Genomic DNA, 19,581 nt, shown 5'->3' on the forward strand with positions numbered 1-19,581 from the left:
CCTCCGTTCCCTCCAAGGCCGCTCCCGCCTCGGACGGAACTTTCTTTCGCCCTCCCCTCACCTTCCCCTCCCTTCCCCTACCTAACCCACCCCCCGGCCCTATCTAACCCCCCCCCTTACCTTTGTCCCTCGATTTACGCCTGCTAGAAGCAGACGTAAATCTACGCGCGCTGTCATCCGACCCGGGGGCTGGTCCAGAGGCCTCGACCATGTCCCCGGGCCGGCACCACGCCCCCGGTCCCACCCCCGAAATGCCGCATCATTTGGCCCCGCCCCCGACATGCCCCCAGCACGCCCCCTTTAAAAAAACCCGGGACTTACGCGGGTCCCAGGGCTCTGCGCCTGCCGGCGGCCTATGCAAAATAGGCACGCCGGCGCGCGAGGGCCCTGCTCGCGTAAATCTGGGCGGATTTACGCGAGCAGGGCATGTAAAATCCGCCCGAGTGGAGTTACACTTGGTGCACGGCATAGACACATTAAAATATTGGATGGAGGAGGAGGGTTGATGATTATACGTCTAGCGAGTTCACCCAGGTGGGGTTCATTACTCTAATATATGAAACCTTTCCTCTTTCCACATAAAATGTTTTTGTTTTGAAATGTTGACTCATGGGGTGACTGGACTCTGGAGTCATTAAAAAAAGTATTGCAGAGTGGATAACCCAGCAGTGGGGCAGTAGATTGAAGAATATAATACATCTAAAAATTATTATGAGGTGATTTGGTTTTGGATTAGTTTGCACAGTAGAAATCCCTCGAAGACATTGGTGCAATTGATTTTTAGAAACAATATCCAAGCATCTGAGCTGCAAGGAGATGGGGCAATGAAGACGCACTATGGGCTGAACTAAAAAAAAGATGGGGCATCCATTTTTTTTGGAGTGGTTTACAGGCCTCCAAACCAAAAGGAAGAGCTGGACAGAGATCTGGTTGAAGATATCCAAAAGATAGGAAAGAAGGGAGAAATGGTGATCGTTGGAGACTTTAATATGCCAGATGTAGACTGGAGAATCCCATCTGCAGAATCTAATAATAGTAGAGAAATAGTGGATACCCTGCAAGTCGCTCTGTTCAAACAAATGGTAATGGAACTCACGAGAGAAGGATCTATACTCGACTTAGTGCTCACTAATGGAGATAATGTCTCTGATGTCCAGGTGGACTCCCACCTCAGCACCAGTGATCATCAAACGGTATGGTTTAATATCACAAAAATGATACGGAAAAGAATCACAAAGACCCACGTTTTGCAGTTCAAAAACACAAACTTTGATGAAATGGGGAAGTACCTGGGGAAGAACTAGTAGGCTGGGAGATCAAGAGAGATGTGGAACAACAGTGGACCAATCTAAAAGGAGCAATTACCAAGGCAACTAATCTATATGTTAGAAAAGTAAGAAAAGCAAAAGAAAAATGAAACCTATCTGGTTCTCAAAGGAGGTGGCTGACAAAATAAAGGCTAAAAGGACAGCGTTCAAGAAATAAAAGATTCCAAAGGGAGGAGCACAAGAAGAATATCTGGTAGAACTGAGGGAGAGAAGAAAGTAATCAAGATAGCAAAAAGTCAAGCGGAAGAGAGGATTGCCAAAGAGGTAAAGAGAGGTGACAAACATTTTTCAGATATCAGTGAAAAGAGAAAAGTTCAAAGTGGTATAGTGAAATTGAAAGGTGGAAAGGATCAATGTGTGGAGAGAGACAAAGAAATGGCAGAAATATTAAATGAATATTTCAGTTCTGTGTTCACTAAAAAGGACCCTGGAGAAGGACCATCGCTAGTTAACAGAAACTGGAGGGGAATGGAGTAGAAGTAACTCCATTTACAGTAGAGAATGTATGGGAAGAGCTGGGGAAACTGAAAGTGGACAAAGCCATGGGGCCTGATGAGGTTCATCCCAGGATACTGAGGGAGCTCGGAGATGTGCTGGCGGGTCCACTGTGTCCTGTTCAATACATCCCTAGAAATGGGAGTGGTGCCGAGTGATTGGAGAAGAGTGGTGGTGGTCCCGCTTCACAAGAGTGGAAACAGAGAAGAGGCTAGTAACTACAGACCAGTTAGCCTCACTTCGGTGGTGGGAAAAGTAATGGAGTCACTGTTGAAAGAGAGAATAGTGTACTATCTACAGTCAGGAGAATTGCTGGACCAGAGGCAGCATGGATTCACCAGGGGAAGATCCTGTCAGACAAATCTGATTGACTTTTTTGACTGGGTAACCAAGGAATTGGATCAAGGAAGAGCACTCAATGTCATCTACTTGGATTTCAGCAAAGCTTTTGATACAGTTCCGCACAGGAGACTGGTAAATAAAATGAGAACCTTAGGAGTGAGTGCCGAGGTGGTGGCCTGGATTGCAAACTGGTTGATGGACAGAAGACAATGTGTGATGGCAAATGGAACTCTCTCTGAAGAGAGAGCGGTTTTAAGCGGTGTACGGCAAGGATCGGTGTTGGGACCGGTCCTGTTCAATATCTTTGTGAGCGACATTGCGGACAGCATAGAAGGAAGGTTTGTCTTTTTACGGATGACATTAAGATCTGCAACAGAGTGGACACGCCGCAAGGAGTGGAGAGAAAGAGACGGGATTTAAGGAAGCTGGAAGAGTGGTCAAAGATATGGCAACTGGAATTTAATGCCAAGAAGTACAGAGTCATGCATATGGGGAGTGGAAATCTGAATGAACTGTATTCGATGGGAGGAGAAAGGCTGATGTGCATGGAGCAGGAGAGAGACCTTGGGGTGATAGTGTCTAATGATCTGAAGTCGGTGAAACAATGTGACAAGGTGATAGCTAAAGCCAGAAGAATGCTGGGCTGCATAGAGAGAGGAATATCAAGTAAGAAAAGGGAAGTGATTATCCACTTGTACAGGTCCTTGGTGAGGCCTCATCTGGAGTACTGTGTTCAGTTCTGGAGACCGTATCTCCAAAGAGACAGAGACAAGATGGAGGTGGTCCAGAGAAGGGTGACCAAAAAGGTGGATGGTCTTCATCAAATGACTTATGAGGAGAGATTGAAGAATATAAATATGTACACCCTGGAGGAAAGGAGGAGCAGAGGTGATATGATACAGACTTTCAGATACTTGAAAGGTTTTAATGATCCAAAGACAATGACAAACCTTTTCCGTCGGAAAAAATTCAGCAGAACCAGGGGTCACGATATGAAGCTCCAGGGGGGAAGACTCAGAACCAATGTCAGGAAGTATTTCTTCACGGAGAGGGTGGTGGATGCCTGGAATGCCCTTCCAGAGGAAGTGGTGAAGACCAAAACTGTGAAGGATTTCAAAGGGGCGTGGGATAAACACTGTGGATCCATAAAGTCTAGAGGATGTGAATAAAGAGAAGAGGCATGGGGGTGGCTTGCGGGAATGATGGCTACTACCTGGAGATTAATATCCTTATTCAATAAACATACACTCGGTTAATGCGACACCAAAATTGTTCTCTGCTTCAATGGCAAGAGGAAATGTGGAAAAAAGGATTTGTATCCACAAAAAAGCAGGGGAGTAGCTTGCTTGTTATGATGGTTACTACCCAGAATCAATTAAGCCTGATACTTCACTTGGAATACATATCCAGCGCAGCTCACTGCTTCAACGGCAGGGGGATGAATAAAATAGGATTTATATTCAGACAACAACCAATAAGGACTGAATTTACAGGCTGGGTAAACAAGTGTGGGAGTAGCTTGCTTATTACGGTGGTTACTACCCCTAAACAATTAGCAAGATACTTCACTTAGATGCAGCACCAGCACTGCTATCTATATTGATGGCGGGGGTGGAAGGGAAATAGAACCAAAAATTTATTTATAAAGGCCAAGAGTAACAGCTAAGTATGAAAAAAATAAGTGTGAAAGCTTGCTGGGCAGACTGGATGGGCCGTTTGGTTTTCTCCTGCCATCATTTCTATGTTTCTATGCAGAGTCAAACAATTTGTTTCTGTTCATTCATATCATAGGTCACAGACATTTGACAAGTTTGTGCTATTTGTTTATTGTTTTACATGGAAGTCAATAGCAGAGGAAAACCATAAAAGCCCATTAATTTCATAGATGATTCCTGTTGCTAAGGCCCAACTAGGCTCAGGTCCAATGACAGGGCCAAGCCTGAGGCTTGTCCCTTTTGACAAAACCAGGCCTAGGCACTGGCTTGATTACAGGGCCCAGTCCTGGGGGCCTTGGGCTAGGCCCCAGGCTGGGTTCTATCTCCAAGGTCAAGGCCTAGGACCAGGCCTTTTACTGTCTTATTCCATCAAATAAAAATGGCACCATCTGCTGAAATGATGCCTCTGTGGTGCTTCCTCCTGAGTGTGCAGTGCCATTTTGATGTATGGCCATATATATTTCAACAGCTATACATGCACATGGCACAGTTTGTGGACTTTATGCAGCAGCAGATACAAGTGAGTCTGAAACCTCTGATAAAAAAATAGTAAATACATGTTTGTCATACTTGTCATCCATGGGTAAAAAGGAATTTCACCCTTCAGTCCCAGAAATCACATACATGAAACAGATATTAGCAGCTAGGGAAAATGAGTAGGAGTGCCAGAGGCAGAGGTACAGTGGGATATAGTTTAGGAATGAGTGGTTACCTCAGAGTAGTGCAAGCAGGAGAAGCACCCTGTAAGCTATCACTTCCTCCCCCACCTCATTACTCTAAAGCCAATCCATATTGACTACAAATAACCATCTCTCCTGACATGGGCCTCAGCTAAAGTAGCTGGCAAGAGAAATCTTCAGTGTGCTCTGGAAAAAAGATACCTAAACCAAAATTTAAGTGACATGCTATCTCACAGAGCCCATCAAGGATATGGACACAGATGCACTGGCATATTATAAACACAAGTCTGTTGTCTGGCCAGACTTCACCATGGTACTTAGTACACTATTTTCCCCCATTTGTGTGATGCCTTGCCTTGCTATAGTTCATATTTATATTATTTAATTGTATTTTTATACACAATTGGCATGATTCACCTGCAATAAAAAAAAATCTCTGCTAATTTAATATTAGCCAAGTTTGTGAAATAACAATATTTGTATCCTCTCTTAAAAAAATCCAATACAGAGATCCTGCCATAAACTTGCTTTACATGGCCTTATAGGACAGCACACGCTATAAAAAATGTGATACAGTATCAGCCTCATTAAAATGGATATGGCCATAATCAATTCTTTTAAGATATGTATCTGTCTTCTGTGAAAGATATCACCAACTTCTGTCAAAGGGAAAAGAAATGCAAGGAATATATATACAGACAAAATCATTAGCTGAATGACAAATCATGAAATCAAGAGAAACTACCTAAAAACCAATCAAAAGCATGGTTTATCTTAAGTTTAACTGCTTAACACCATAGAAAATTAATGGGAAAGACATTTAAATGAAAGAAAAATATCAATTCTCAAAGCATACATATGTATGCAAAGGAAAATATACAGCCCTTTTGAGACATGTTTTTGGTTAGATATTGTATTTTGAATTATTATGTTCATGTTTATTCATACTTGATAGCCACCAATATAAAAGGTTTGCAAAAATTACATGCATAATAGAGAAAACATTGAAACATACATTTCCATAATCTATTCAAAACACATGCTGCTAATCCAGCCTAATCCTTAATAGTGGCTAATAATGTTCTTACTATATGAATAAGAATCAATTTTTTCATGCCTCTCAAAGGATGATTATTAAATTGTCCCTCTCACCATTTTTCTTAAAATTTGATATTAATAGACTAATAGCCTAATTATCAAGATCTAGGTGAACATGCAAGATTTCACTAATTTCCTGAAACCTCAGGTATTGGCTTCATTCCAAATATGAAGTGGCAATGATTTCCAGAGCCAGGGAGCTTGTTTATCTGATATCTTGCACTATTAGTCGAGTCTCCATGTTTATGTCCAATGAATGTTAAACAGGTGTGTTGTGTTACTTCACAGCTTCTGCTGACAAATGTTGGTAAATGATCAGTCTATTACTAAGAGAACACCAGTAATTTTCAATCTGATATCTGTTACATGATATATCCCCAGACTGTTCATGCTTTTTACCAAAATTTGGTTAACTAATTCTGACTCTGTATTAATGATATTTTCATATCAGCCTCAGAATCATAGGAAGGAAAGTAATTTACTTACCACTTTCAAGTGGTTACCGCAAATAAACATTGTGTCTATTGATAGAGCCCCCTACCCCCATATAAAGTGTGTTTACTTTCATCATTCTATCTTTGTTTAATAAATTTATTGAAATTTTTCATATAATATTCAAGTAATCTTGATTTAGAAAGTTTTAATGCAAAGAAAAAAATTTCAGTCATAATAATACCAATCAATAAAAACTAAGATATATAACATAGTATAGCTATGCTTAAAGGAGCAGGGTTTATAATGATACATTGTATTTTTTTTCCTTCTATTATTTTATTTATTTGTTAATTTGGTTTTATTTCATTTTATTTTATGGTCTTTAGTCAAAAGTAATTTTTAGTTATTTTGTTGTTTTATAATTTGTAATTTTGTAAACCGTTTTGGTCAAATTTGTTTGAAAAGATGGTATAGAAATATTTTTAAATAAATAAATAAATAAATGTATCCCAATGCTTAGACCACATTGGAGGGGAGGGAGATATTTAAGCATACAACACATAAAAAGAAAAGATGTCTAACAATTATTCAGTACAGCTACAGATTATAATAGTCATCCTATCAAAGGACTTACACTCTTAAAAATGAAATTTAAAAGCTCTATGTGTGCCAGTGCCGGGAGATATGTGTATAAGGCCAGCCCCCGAGCTGCTGGGACTTAGGCGAGGCCCCCTGGTGGGCAAAGAATCGGATACCTGTGGATGAAGAGAAGCCAGAAGCCAGAGTCCAGCCAGGGATGGACGCTGAAGCCAGAAGTCAGTGGACGAGCCAAGGTCGGAAGCCAGGAGTCAGATGCCGGAGACAAAGCCAAGAACGGAAGTTGAAGCCAGAAGTCAATGGACGAGCCAAGGTCGGAGGCCAGGAATCAGAAACCGAAGACCAAGCCAGGGACGGAAGCCGGAGTCGAAAACCAGGAGTCAGAAGCCAAAGACCAGATCAGGGATCTGAAGCAGCAACTAGGAGCTCTAAACAGAGGGAACCTTGAGGCAAGGCAAAGCTTAGAGCCAGCTGCAGGTTTAAATAACCCTGCAGTGTCTGAAATCCCTAAGCTGTGCTCTGTTTTTCCGCGCTGGCCCCTTTAAATCCCAGAGACCCTGTGCGTGTGCCTAGGGGGCAGGGTCAGACAAGGAGGATCGGTGGCATCTCCCTCGAGGAGGGAACACCGCAGCAGGAGCCAGGTCAGGCCTAGACGGCCGAAGATGATTTCCTGCGGCCCGTGCCGGCCCCGAGGTAGGTGGAGGGACCGGGGCATGGCCTGAGACCGTAACAGGTGCGAGAAAAAGAGAGAAAGGGGTAGATTTTCAAAGGGTTATGTGCGTAACCCCCAAAAACCTACCCCAACCCCCCCCCTGCGCGCATCGAGCCTATCTTGCATAGGCTGCCGGCATGCGCAAAACAACGGGATGTGTGTAAGTCCCAGGGATTTCCTGGGGGCGTCGGGGGCGTATCGTGGCCGGCACTTCATCGGGGACGTGTCGGGGGCATGTCGTGGCTGGCGTATAATCAGGGGCATTCCGAGGGCGTGGCCGCGACCACGCCCCCGGACCGGGCCATGGCACACCGGTAGCTGGCCAGGCGCGCACAAGTTACGCCTGCCTCAAGCAGGCGTAACTTGTGCAACAAAGTTAGGGGGGGTTTAGATAGGGCTGGGGGGGTGGGTTAGGTAGGGGAAGGGAGGGGAAGGTGCGGGGGGTGGAAGGAAAGTTCCCTCCAAGACCGCTTCAATTTAGGAGCGGCCTTGGAGGAACGGAGGCAGGCTGCGTGGCTCGGCGCACGCAGGCTGCTGATTTTGGGCAGCTTGTGCACACCGACCCCAGATTTTAACAGATACACGCGGCTACGAGCGTATCTATTGAAATCCGGCGTACGTTTGTTTGCGCCTGGTACTCGAACAAAAGTATGCGCACGCGTAGTTTTATAAAATCTGCCCCAAACAGAGCAGCAGCAAGAGCCTCACTGTGTGTACCTATTTATATCTCTATAGGAGGGCCATCTAATAGGTTGAGGTGAGATGTTGGTGGTGGTTTAGGGTTTAGAGGCCAGTTTTGCATGTAGAGTGAGATGTATGAACAGCACAGTACACCTTGGTGAAGATTTGAGATCATTTTGAGTGAGGAAAGTCTCACAAAGATGAAATTTTGTACTATGTTTTCTCACCTAGATTGATAGTACCCAGTCCTAGGGATGTGCAGACGGAAAGTGTTCATTGGATTCGTATTCGTATTTGTTGGGACCCAAATATGTTGCATTCAGTCAATGTGGGGGAAACCCGATTTGTCCATTATTTGAATTCGGTATTTGTTTCCCATTAAAGTTGAAAAAACAAAAAAAAAACCACCCCAACCCTGTAAATTTAATTTACAATCCCCCACCCTCCTGACCCCCCCAAGACTTGCCAAAAGTCAGTGGTGTTCCAGCGGGGGTCCTGGAGTGATCTCCTGCACTCGGGCCATCAGCTGCCGGTATTCAAAATGGTGCCGATAGCCTTTGCCCTTACTATGTCACAGGGGCTACCAGTGCCATTGGTCGGCCCCTGTCACATGGAAGGAGCACAAGATGGCACCAACCGTCCATTGCTCTTACCATGTGACAGGGGCCAACCAATGGCACTGGTAGCCCCTGTGACATAGTAAGGGCAAAGGCTATCGGCACCATTTTGAATACCGGCAGCCGATGGCGCAAATACAGGAGATAGCTCAAGGACCCCGCTGGACCACCAGGGACTTTTGGCAAGTCTTGGGGGGGTCAGGAGGGTGGGAGTTTTAGTTAGTTTTGTTTAAATTCACTCAAGACGGAGAAAAATTTGGTAATGATACGTTGCATTCGTGGGGGTTCGCCATGCGTTTCGCGGACCCAAAAATGCAATGAATAGGGACCTATATGTTGCGGAATGTGCATTCGTTCAAAACAAATGCACATATCTACCCAGGCCACCCTAATCCTAAACCACCACTTCCTATAGAGATATAAATACTTCACTACTAGCAGGGCAGAATAGATAGGTTTTCTCTTTCTCTTCTCATTGCAGGGTGTGCTAAGTTTATTGCACCACATGATACTACCAATATGAAGCAGTAATTTATCTCTAAACATGCCACTTTTTCTTAACACGGGCATTATCAATATGTTAATAACTCATTTTTTATTAATCTAGGGGACTGATTATAATCACTGGATTTCGAGACTGTCTACTGAGAGACAGTTTGAAGTGTGGCTTTTGCCCATGTTATATTTTTACCTATGTAAATATTTCATGTCAATTAAACTTGGTGGATTTGTACTGGAACAGATTAATTTTTGTCTGTTTTAAAATTGTGGAAAGAATCACCAGGACCTTTAGTAAATTAGAAAATCTTAAAATCCCCACACTGTCAGGAGTGGGGACAGGCCTGTTTATTCTGGGGTGGTATCCAATAACAATGAAGAAAGGTGACAAGCCCCTAGAACTTATATGGTTATTGAGAGCAAATTTGACCCATGGAAGCAGGGAGGCCCAATTATCCTGCATCTGGTTCACCTAGGCCTGGAGAAAGTCTTGAGGTACTGATTCACCTGCTCTGTTTGGCTGTTGCCTTGAAGGTGATAGGCAGATATGAAATTTAACATAATTCCAAACTTTCGACATAAATGTCTTCACTATCGGACAGTAAACTGGACCACATGTTCCAAGAGGATGTGGTCGGTCAGACCAAGAAGATGGAAGATATATTGAATTGTTGTAGATGCCGAAATACCACCATCTTCCTGGGAGGGACAGTGGAGGTGGCCTCTATCATGATCTTGGCAGGGTTCTATGATGTGCTAAGGGGATTCCAGGGCTCCTTCAGAATCAAATGACCAGGAGAGTGTGTCAGTTGTTTTTTTGTCAATCTTTTACATTATTTATCAAGCAAAACACACTTGAAATGCAAAAACATATGCAGGCAAAATATCACATAAGTGAAGAAAAAATAATTTTGATAGCAAAAATGATACATATGTTATATTTTAGACCACAATACAGGACCAAATGTGTACAGCTAATATCCGCAATCCAAAGACAATAATTCAAGAAATATAGTGATTACAGGTCAATCACATTAATATGAGATCAATTGCGCTCCATAAACTCCCTTAACCAGAAACTGGGAGTTGGCCCAAATCTTCCCCTTATTACTAAGGAAATTTACTAATTGGGAAAGAAGAAAAAATTGGTATGAAACCCCTTGATATTTTAACATGCACTTGCATGGAAATTTAAGAACATATAATGCTCCCAATTGCTGTACTCTAGGTCTTAATACAGGAATTGGTGCCTGCACTTCTGTGTTTGCCAATGCCTAGATATATCAGGGAACATCAGAATTTTACATTTCAAGAAGGGTTCTTTTCGGTGTTGAAAATACTTTTTGAAAATCCATTCCTTGTCTGAATCAAGTAGAAATGTTACAATCAACGTCAATGGCACTGCTGCTTCTTCATCCAACTGTTCCAGTATATCAGAAACATTCATCTTTGGTAACTCTTTCAATTGGGTCTCTTTTTCTTCTTGTGATATAACCTTCTTTGTTGTTGGCATATAAAACAATTTAGCAACTATAGGAAGTGTTTCTTCTGGAATCTTTAGAGATTCTATTAGATACCTCTTCCAGAAATCCTTGGGAGGAATGTAAGGAATCTTTGGAAAGTTTATAAAACGTATATTCTTAGCATGAGCCATGTTTTCCAAGTTCTCCAACTTGAAATTAAATTAATTATTTTCCTTTAAGATCTCTTGTTGGGTAAGGAATACACTTTTAATTTTTGCATTTTGTGAAACTTGAATCTTTTAACTTCACCCAAATCTTTTTCTACTAGGCCCAGTCTTTTATCCACTTCTTGTACCATTTTAGAAATATTAGTAACTTGTGAAGAAACATTGATATTCAAGTTATTAATAGCTTCCCATATCGTTTCGAGGCTAAACTCAGAGGGCCTCACCAACTACGTTGTCAGGAATGAGGATATTTGGGTTCTATCTCACTGCCCGAGGTCAGAGCAGTTGGAGCTACATTTTTGCCCAGATACAAAGAGGCCTCTCCCACCAACAGTGAGGGCTCCAGAACAAAGGACTCACCCAGGGCACCGCCTTCCGCTCCCTCCGAGTCCTTCCAGCGGTGTTGGGGACAGGCCTCTGCTGGGTTCTTGGGCGGTGATCTCTCCACTGGAGATAAAGTTGTCATCAGCTCAGGGGAGGTTACAGGCTCCTCTTCTCGCTGCTCCACTCCCAGTGAGCCCTCCACGGCTTTCTCCATGACCTGATACACATGGGCGTCCATCAGCCCACTAACACTTGAGGCATGATGTCTCTGTGGCTAGACACTCCCTCGCCCTGCGTTTGTGAGCCAAGTGCGGCATATTCCGCCAGGAAAACAAATTCAGGTAAAGGAACAAGACGCCCTAGTGACTCGCTATGCCACCATCTTGGGTCCGAGTGTGTCAGTTTGATGGTTCTTGTTAGCTGGCCGATATCGCTACTCAAAATCAAAGTGATTGATAAACAATGATCAGCGGCTTACCTGGGATTCCATCTCTGAGCTTGCACCAAGTGTTCAAGGTTCTTGTGATCAGTATAGGTGATAATAGAGTGCTTGGCTACTTCCAGCAGAGAGGATAGCATTCAGCTTGGCCTTAATTTTTTAAAACTTTCTTAGACATATATAAATCAATTTTGTTAAAAAATGTTCATGAACAAATTTGGCAAACTGCATCACAAGCTGATAAAAACAAAATTTATTGGAAACCTTTTATTAAATGACAGGAAGCAGCAAAAGTAAATTAAGGAAATATCAATCATAAGAACATAAGAACATGAGAACATGCCATACTGGGTCAGACCAAGGGTCCATCAAGCCCAGCATCCTGTTTCCAACAGTGGCCAATCCAGGCCATAAGAACCTGGCAAGTACCCAAAAACTAAGGGGCGGATTTTCAGAGCCCTGCTCGCCTAAATCCGCCCAAAACTGGGCGGATTTAGGCGAGCAGGGCCCTGCGCGCCGGTAAGCCTATTTTACATAGGCCTACCGGCGCGCGCAGAGCCCCGGGACTCGCGTAAGTCCCGGGGTTTTCGGAGGGGGCGTGTCGGGGGGCGTGTCGGGGGCGGGCCCGAACCGCGTGGCGTTTTCGGGGCGTGTCGGGAGCGTTCCGGGGGGGGGCCCGGGGGCGTGGCTACGGCCCGGGGCGGCCCGGGGGCGTGGCCGCGCCCTCCAGATCCGCCCCCAGGTCGCGTCCCGGCGCGCAGGAGGCCCGCTGATGCGCGGGGATTTACGCCTCCCGGAGGGAGGCGTAAATCCCCCGACAAAGGTAAGGGGGGGGCTTAGACAGGGCCGGGTGGGTGGGTTAGGTAGAGGAAGGGAGGGGAAGGAGGGGAGGGCAAAAGGAAGTTCCCTCCGAGGCCGCTCCGATTTCGGAGCGGCCTCGGAGGGAATGGGGGTAGGCTGCGCGGCTTGGCGCGCGCCGGCTATACAAAATCGATAGCCTTGCGCGCGCCGATCCAGGTTTTTAGCAGATACGCGCGGCTCCGCGCGTATCTACTAAAATCCAGCGTACTTTTGTTGCGCCTGGAGCGCAAACAAAAGTAGGCCTATTCGCGGAGTATGAAAATCCGCCCCTAAGTCTATTCCATGTTACCGTTGCTAGTAATAGCAGTGGCTATTTTCTAAGTCAACTTAATTAATAGCAGGTAATGGACTTTTCCTCTAAGAACGTATCCAATTTTTTTTTAAATACAGCTATACTAACTGCACTAACCACATCCTCTGGCAACAAATTCCAGAGTTTAATTGTGCGTTGAGTAAAAAAGAACTTTCTCTGATTAGTTTTAAATGTGCCACATGCTAACTTCATGGAGTGCCCCCTAGTCTTTCTATTATCCAAAAGAGTAAATAACCGATTCACATCTACCCATTCTAGACCTCTCATGATTTTAAACACCTCTATCATATCCCCCCTCAGCCGTCTCAATCAATTCAACAATATGCTCAGTGTGCGTAAATCCCAGCCTTTACACACACGGCCGGGCCTTACGCGGGCCAGGCGAATCTTCCAAGAGGCCTGGCCACACACGTCAAGGCTGGGACATATTCAAGTGCCAGGCCTCTTGGAAGAGGCGGGCCGGAGGGCATGTTTTAGGTGCGGAGGGACGGGGTCAGGAATTGTCCGGGACAGCACCATTGTTTGCTGTCCCGGAGCCTTGCTCACCAACAGCCGGCCGGTGCATGCAGCTTACTCCAGTTCGGGAGCTGAAGTAAGTTGTGCCATAAAGGTAAAAAAAAAAAATGTAAATTTAGGGGTTGGGAAGCAGAGGGGAAGGGGAAGGGAGGGTTGGCTAGGGTAGGGAAATTCCTTCCCAGTCCGTTTCTTAATTGGAGCGGACTGGGAGGGAACTGGGGAAAGCAGCAATGCATCGCCACACAAAAATCGCAAAAAGTACCCCCACTTGTGCGCGCTGCCCCCAATTTTATAACATGCATGCACCAGCATGTTATAAAATTGTGCATCCATGTGTGTGTGGTGGGTTGGACACGCACACATGTTTAAAAATCTACCCCTATATTTGGTGGATCTTAGAGCAAATTGTATTACTTCAGTGAACAAAAGTGGAAAAATAACGGACAAAATAAAAGTAGTGGGTTTTTTCAGGCTGATATTATTCATCATTCATAATGGTATTGAACTTACATAGCAGGAGATTATAGAAAAATCTGATATTTTTCTAAATCAGAAACTAGAGAGCAGGAAAATCCATCTATCTTTGCTTGACAGCAGTTATGAAATTTAAATTTTTCTTTTTCTTTAAGTAAAATAAAATAAAGTATCTCCACTATCAATTAGTTTACCCAGAGCTTCCGTTAAGCCTTACTGATGGCTCTTCAAACACTAATGTAAAAATATAGTTTAAAGTGGGATGTATTTTTCTGTCCAGATACATTTAAATATATCACTCCCCAATCCCCATTATCTATCATGAACCAGATGTACAATTCTATCAGCAACAGAACATTCAAAAGAGCCTGTAGAATACACTTGTAGAAAATACCTCTAAAAAGGACTGTGAACTGCACATTAAAGGTTTGCTTTTACTGATTACACTCAGCAGTCAGTTCCATGGCATATTACACTTCACTGGAATAGTCGCCATGTGTTTCCAGAGATGTAACCTTCCTTCACTAAGAGATTATACAGAAGCCATCAATGCTTGATTATAACTTTTATACTAAAAGATTAGAGTGCCAGCATGCTAAAAACATACAAGTATAGTTTGTGTAACAATTTTATGTTAGCAATTCATTTTGGGGGTGATTTTCAGACTGTCCACTTTGGGAGAATGGCTGCCGGCATTTATTACCACAGACTTTGCACTATGTTTCAGTGAGAGAGTATATGCAAGACAGGAGAAGAAGCAAGAAGACCCTGGTGCCAAGAGAAGTGCATTCTCCTCCAGTAAGCTACATCTCTGGTTGAGCCCATTATTAATGATGACACGAGGGTCAGCTCATAGTAGGGGAAAAGGAGAGACATCATTGAGAAAACCCATGCTATTATTGTGGGCTCACAGGATACCATTGCGTCAAGTGTCCAGTATGCCAGAAAACTCATCAGAACACCAGAGGGGGAAAACAGACAGTCCTGTCTCCAGGAGGAGTGTGGAGGGCAAACGCTATTAGCCTTCTCAGATCAAATATGATTATGGGAGTACAAATCTTCCACATGACAATTCCAATTCTAGTGTCTTGGAAGGAAGAGGAACTACAATCTCTCACCATGATTGATTCCAAAGCTACAGCAGATTTCATGGACCTCATGTTGGCTCAGCAACACATGGTTTCATTACAAGAAAAAGGTGATGATCATGGCAGTAGAGAGACTATTGACGGCTCCCCTTTATGACCAGTCCAGTAACTCAAGAGACTGAGCTATTGATGATGACAACAATTTATGTCCACCAGGAGGCAAAACATTTTGATCACATCCATGCCCCACACTTTGCAGTCATCCTTGGATTATCGTATCTTCACGTTCAGTATTACTTGCACCAGATGACCTTCGCTCTATCTCCTGTCAAGAGAATTGTTTTCCCAATTTGTAACAGAAGAGAGCACGCCAATATCTGAGTGTTATACAGTAACCACGAGAGAGCTAACAAGGTCTCTTGATGCCAGAGGCATTGCCACTCCACATTCCAGCTTTGCTGATGCCATGAGTGCTGGCATGCCCAATTACCTTGCTGACACCAGACGCATTGCTATGCCTGAGTCCAGTTTTAATGATACTAGAGTTGCTGCCATTTCAGAGTCCAGCTGTGCTCTCTTCTTAGCCTAAGGCCCCCAGCACAGGCAATTAGGAGGGGGGGGAATACTGTCAGGGACAACAGGGCTTGAATTCATGACCCTCAAATGCAGAGACTGGAAAGCTGCAGAGGAGCCATGGAAGGTAGAGCCAGGGAAAGGCCAGGGGATATGTACTATTTGATTGCCAGGAAGACACACCTTTGGATTAGCAAATATATAAAGTGAACAACAGAGATACACCTTTACTGGTATGCAGCTCGCTTAAAGGTGAATTTTGAAAACCTGGCACATGCTAAAGCTGGGAGATACGCGCATAAGTTAGGCCAGCGTGCACCAAGTGGATTTTAAAAGCCGCCTGAGTACGCGCGTACTTGCCGCTATGAGCAGAAATGAAAAGTTCCTAAAAGAGGCGAGGACTGGTCTGGGTGGGGTGTTGGCATTCTGGGATTTCACATTGAGTTCTGTGCATAAATTCTACATACACTGGAGTGCACTGGGGTCCCCGCCATGTAACTTTACATTTGCTATGGATGAAATGTAAGTAAGAAAATAAAGACAAATGGAGAGATCAGCGGGGTTTTAGAGGTTGGGGCTAACAGGGAAGAGGGGACGCTATTAAACTAATGGGGTTTGGAAGTCCTATTCCTTACCTGGATGAGCTGAGAACAAACTGGTAAGACTGGTAATGGCGTCATCATGCGTGTCTTTTCAAATCCCCCCACTTACACAGTAGAAGCGGCATTTGTGCGCATAAGCATGCAGCCACTTAAAATGCGTTGTCAGGCTACTTTGTAACATGCGCCATACACACGCATATCTTATAAAATGGCCATGTCCTTGGGTGCAGGCCGCCGAACATATGCACATGTGTGCCTGCACACCTGTTTAAAGTTATTGGCCCTATGCTTTCTGGGATATGTGCTCCAGATGTTTTGTTTATCTGGGCTTATTCCTATGAAATTCAGTTCCGCTCCAGGGTTCCTGTAGTCCAGCTCCAGTGAGTTATCCAGCTAGGGTAGATTTTAAAATGTGTGCACACATGTCCATGTGCGTGCGGTTCCTGGCGCGTGCACATAGACGTGGGTATTTTATAAGATGCACGCGTTGGCACGCACATGTTATAAATATTTCCCACGTGCACATGTGCGCGCGGATTTTGAATTCCTCACAAGCATGTGCAGTGGGTCAGGACTCCCGCACGCATGGGGGATGGAATTTTAAAAAGCTACGCACAGCGATGCGAGTAGGACTTCCCAGTTCCCTCCCAGTCTGCTCCAATTGAGGAGCGGACTGGGAGAGATCTTCCTATACCCCTACCTAACCTTCCTACCCTTTCTCCTCCCCTTCCCCTAACACCTTCCTAGCTATTACAATTTTTTTTTTATTTACCTTGCTGGTCCTTCAGAGCAGCAGTAGACTCTCTGCACCGGCCGGCTGCCTGCACGCACTTCCCCAGGACAGCAGCTAATGGCACTGTCCTGGCCCACCCCTTTCACACAGTCCGGTGCTTCGGCACATATCAGGGGATACGCACGTGGCTCGCCCATTATAAAATGCTTGCGGTATACATAAGGCCTGGCCACATGAGTAATCCCCGAAATTTATGCACGTGGCCTTTTTAAAATCGGGGTGAATATGGTTTTGAATATTGACCCGTAAGTTAATCAAATCCCCAATTCTCCAAATGAAGAAACAACCAAAATAGCAATTTTTGAAGTGTGCATCCCTATACTTTAGCTTTGCAAATTGACACAAAGCTCATTGCTGAAAAGGATGCACAGTTTTTATACCAATGAGGTCAGTTTGAAAATTGTTCCCTAAAACTGCCCGAGTAATTGCAACTGTGTAGGTTGTTTAGAAAATGAACCCATATGTGTTTTTCATCCTTAGCAAACCCAATGACAAATTAGATGAGAGATCATTCATAGAAGGCACATTTTATGTTTTTGTTTTTACTGTGCTATAAGATTGAAATTTGAAATTGGCTCTTAGAAAATACTTAAGTTTCTTGCCCATTGATTCCTTAGTCATTCTTCTACCTCCTCCTGAACAGTTATCTTGCCTGCCTGGTATAGAAACTTTGTGAGAATCTTTTTGCCTTAGCCTAAAAGTTAATTAGAAACCACCTTGTGTAATATTTGAAGATAGTTTCTTTGCTTGCTTGTGCAGTTGTGAATCTGTTGCTGGCTGGAATATAAATATTTCGTTGACATGCTTTAGTTTTTTTTTCCTTTGGCAAGATATACAAGGAGGAGCAATGAGTCATCAGTTTGAAATGGAACACTATTGTTCATTCAAATCCCAGGACTAGGAACAGTTATGCCCAGGAGAAGACAGGCAGTTCCTGGTTTTTTAACCACGAGGTCCTAGGAAGAGAACAAAGCAAATTTGTGATTTAAGTAACAATATAGGGGAAAAAAAAGTGAATGATGAACATATGAAGAGCAGTACAGGTCAGTCATTTCTTTATCTGGTTACCTGCTATGCACTTTTGAAGAATTTAAAGACAAAATGTCATGGCATTTCCGCAGGACAAAAAGACATTCAACCACTATGGATACCAACACATTTAATACCATAGCATTAAAACCTGTTTTCTGAGGTCTGAGAGTGGTTCAGCATCATGTACCAGTAAAAAATGTAAAAGCTATAATTGATTGCAGCACTTAAGAGGATCATGCAATGACAACTCTCATTAATTACAAATGCATGGGTTTTTATTAATCACCTGAACAGCTCCACTTCAATTCCCTTTCAATTCCATGGCCCCTCGCTGGCTAATATCCAATTGGATCATGCTGTTTGTGCAGAACTATTTGTGACATAATTGCCAAATTGGACCATTCACATTCAGGACATATAGGGTCGTGTCTAATACTACTGACAACATGATTGCTCAAGAGGGTTGAGAGAATTTCAAGGGAGCAGGAGCAATCTCAGAGGATGGGCAGACTAGATAGGCCATACAGTCTTTTTTTTTACCATCAAGTTTCTATGTTTCTAAGCAGGAGTGGCTTAAACCAGCATAACACTGGCAGCTTTGTTTATTGATGGTTTATTGGGGGAACAGAAAAATATTTTGAGTGATAGGGCACTTAGAAATAGAATGAAAAGAGAGTTATGTGAAATACACCTGTGACACTGTATATTGTAAACCAAAGATTCAAGATACAGACAACTAACAGCATGAATCTGAGATAACTGCATATATGCCTTTCACACACAGAAAAAAAAAATCACTGTTCTGGATAGGACCCCCTAAACTCCTAATTGTTACATATGAAAAGCAATATTTTCAGAACATGATAATAATCAAAATAATAATTACTATTATCATATAACTGCTTTTGAAATGCTGCTTAGTACCTACTGGGTGGAATTATCTTTCAGCATGCTAAAACAACTTGGAAAAGAAATACTACATTAAAATAAATAAATAAAATAATTCCATTAGAGACATGGGGTGAGAACCTGCTTAACCATTATGCAGAATAGTCAATCTCTTTGGTTGCTTGATATTTTGGGGTGGGGGGGGGGGGGGTTGTTGACAAAGAATATGGCAGTCAAACAAAATAATAGGTCCTGACAGCCACACAAACTCACAGAACCATCAGTGCTTTTTATTACTTTGTCTGCACGACTTTTATGTGCACAAATAAAGAGCCATATCAAGTACTGCTTTGCTTTTCACCTTGCTTTGTTTGTTTTTTTGTGTTTTAGATTTTATGTATTTTTAAGTGGTTTGACTCGCTTTCTACACCTCTGACAGGACCCGAGCTTTCAGCCTTGTTCCCAGGGTTTAGCCTATGCCCTCCCCTCCCTTTTGAGGAAATTGAAGGGTACAGAGGGGAGTGTTAAGACTGGAGTGGATGGCAGAGCAAAGAAGAATTCAGTTTTTGTCTGTAGATTTCTACTTCTAATTTGTCTATATGGTGAGGGTCAGTCTATGTTCTGACTGTGATTCAAATCCCACAGCTGATCCTTGAGATCTTGAGTCACTCAATTCTCCATTTCCTCAAGTACATATTTATAGGGTCATTCATCAAGCTGCATTAGGACCTCAATGTGCAATAAATGGGGTCTAATGCACAATAGGCTTGTGATGACTATCGCACTGTGT

The sequence above is a fragment of the Rhinatrema bivittatum genome, chromosome 1 (assembly GCF_901001135.1).
Source record: "Rhinatrema bivittatum chromosome 1, aRhiBiv1.1, whole genome shotgun sequence".
NCBI classification, from domain to species: domain Eukaryota; kingdom Metazoa; phylum Chordata; class Amphibia; order Gymnophiona; family Rhinatrematidae; genus Rhinatrema; species Rhinatrema bivittatum.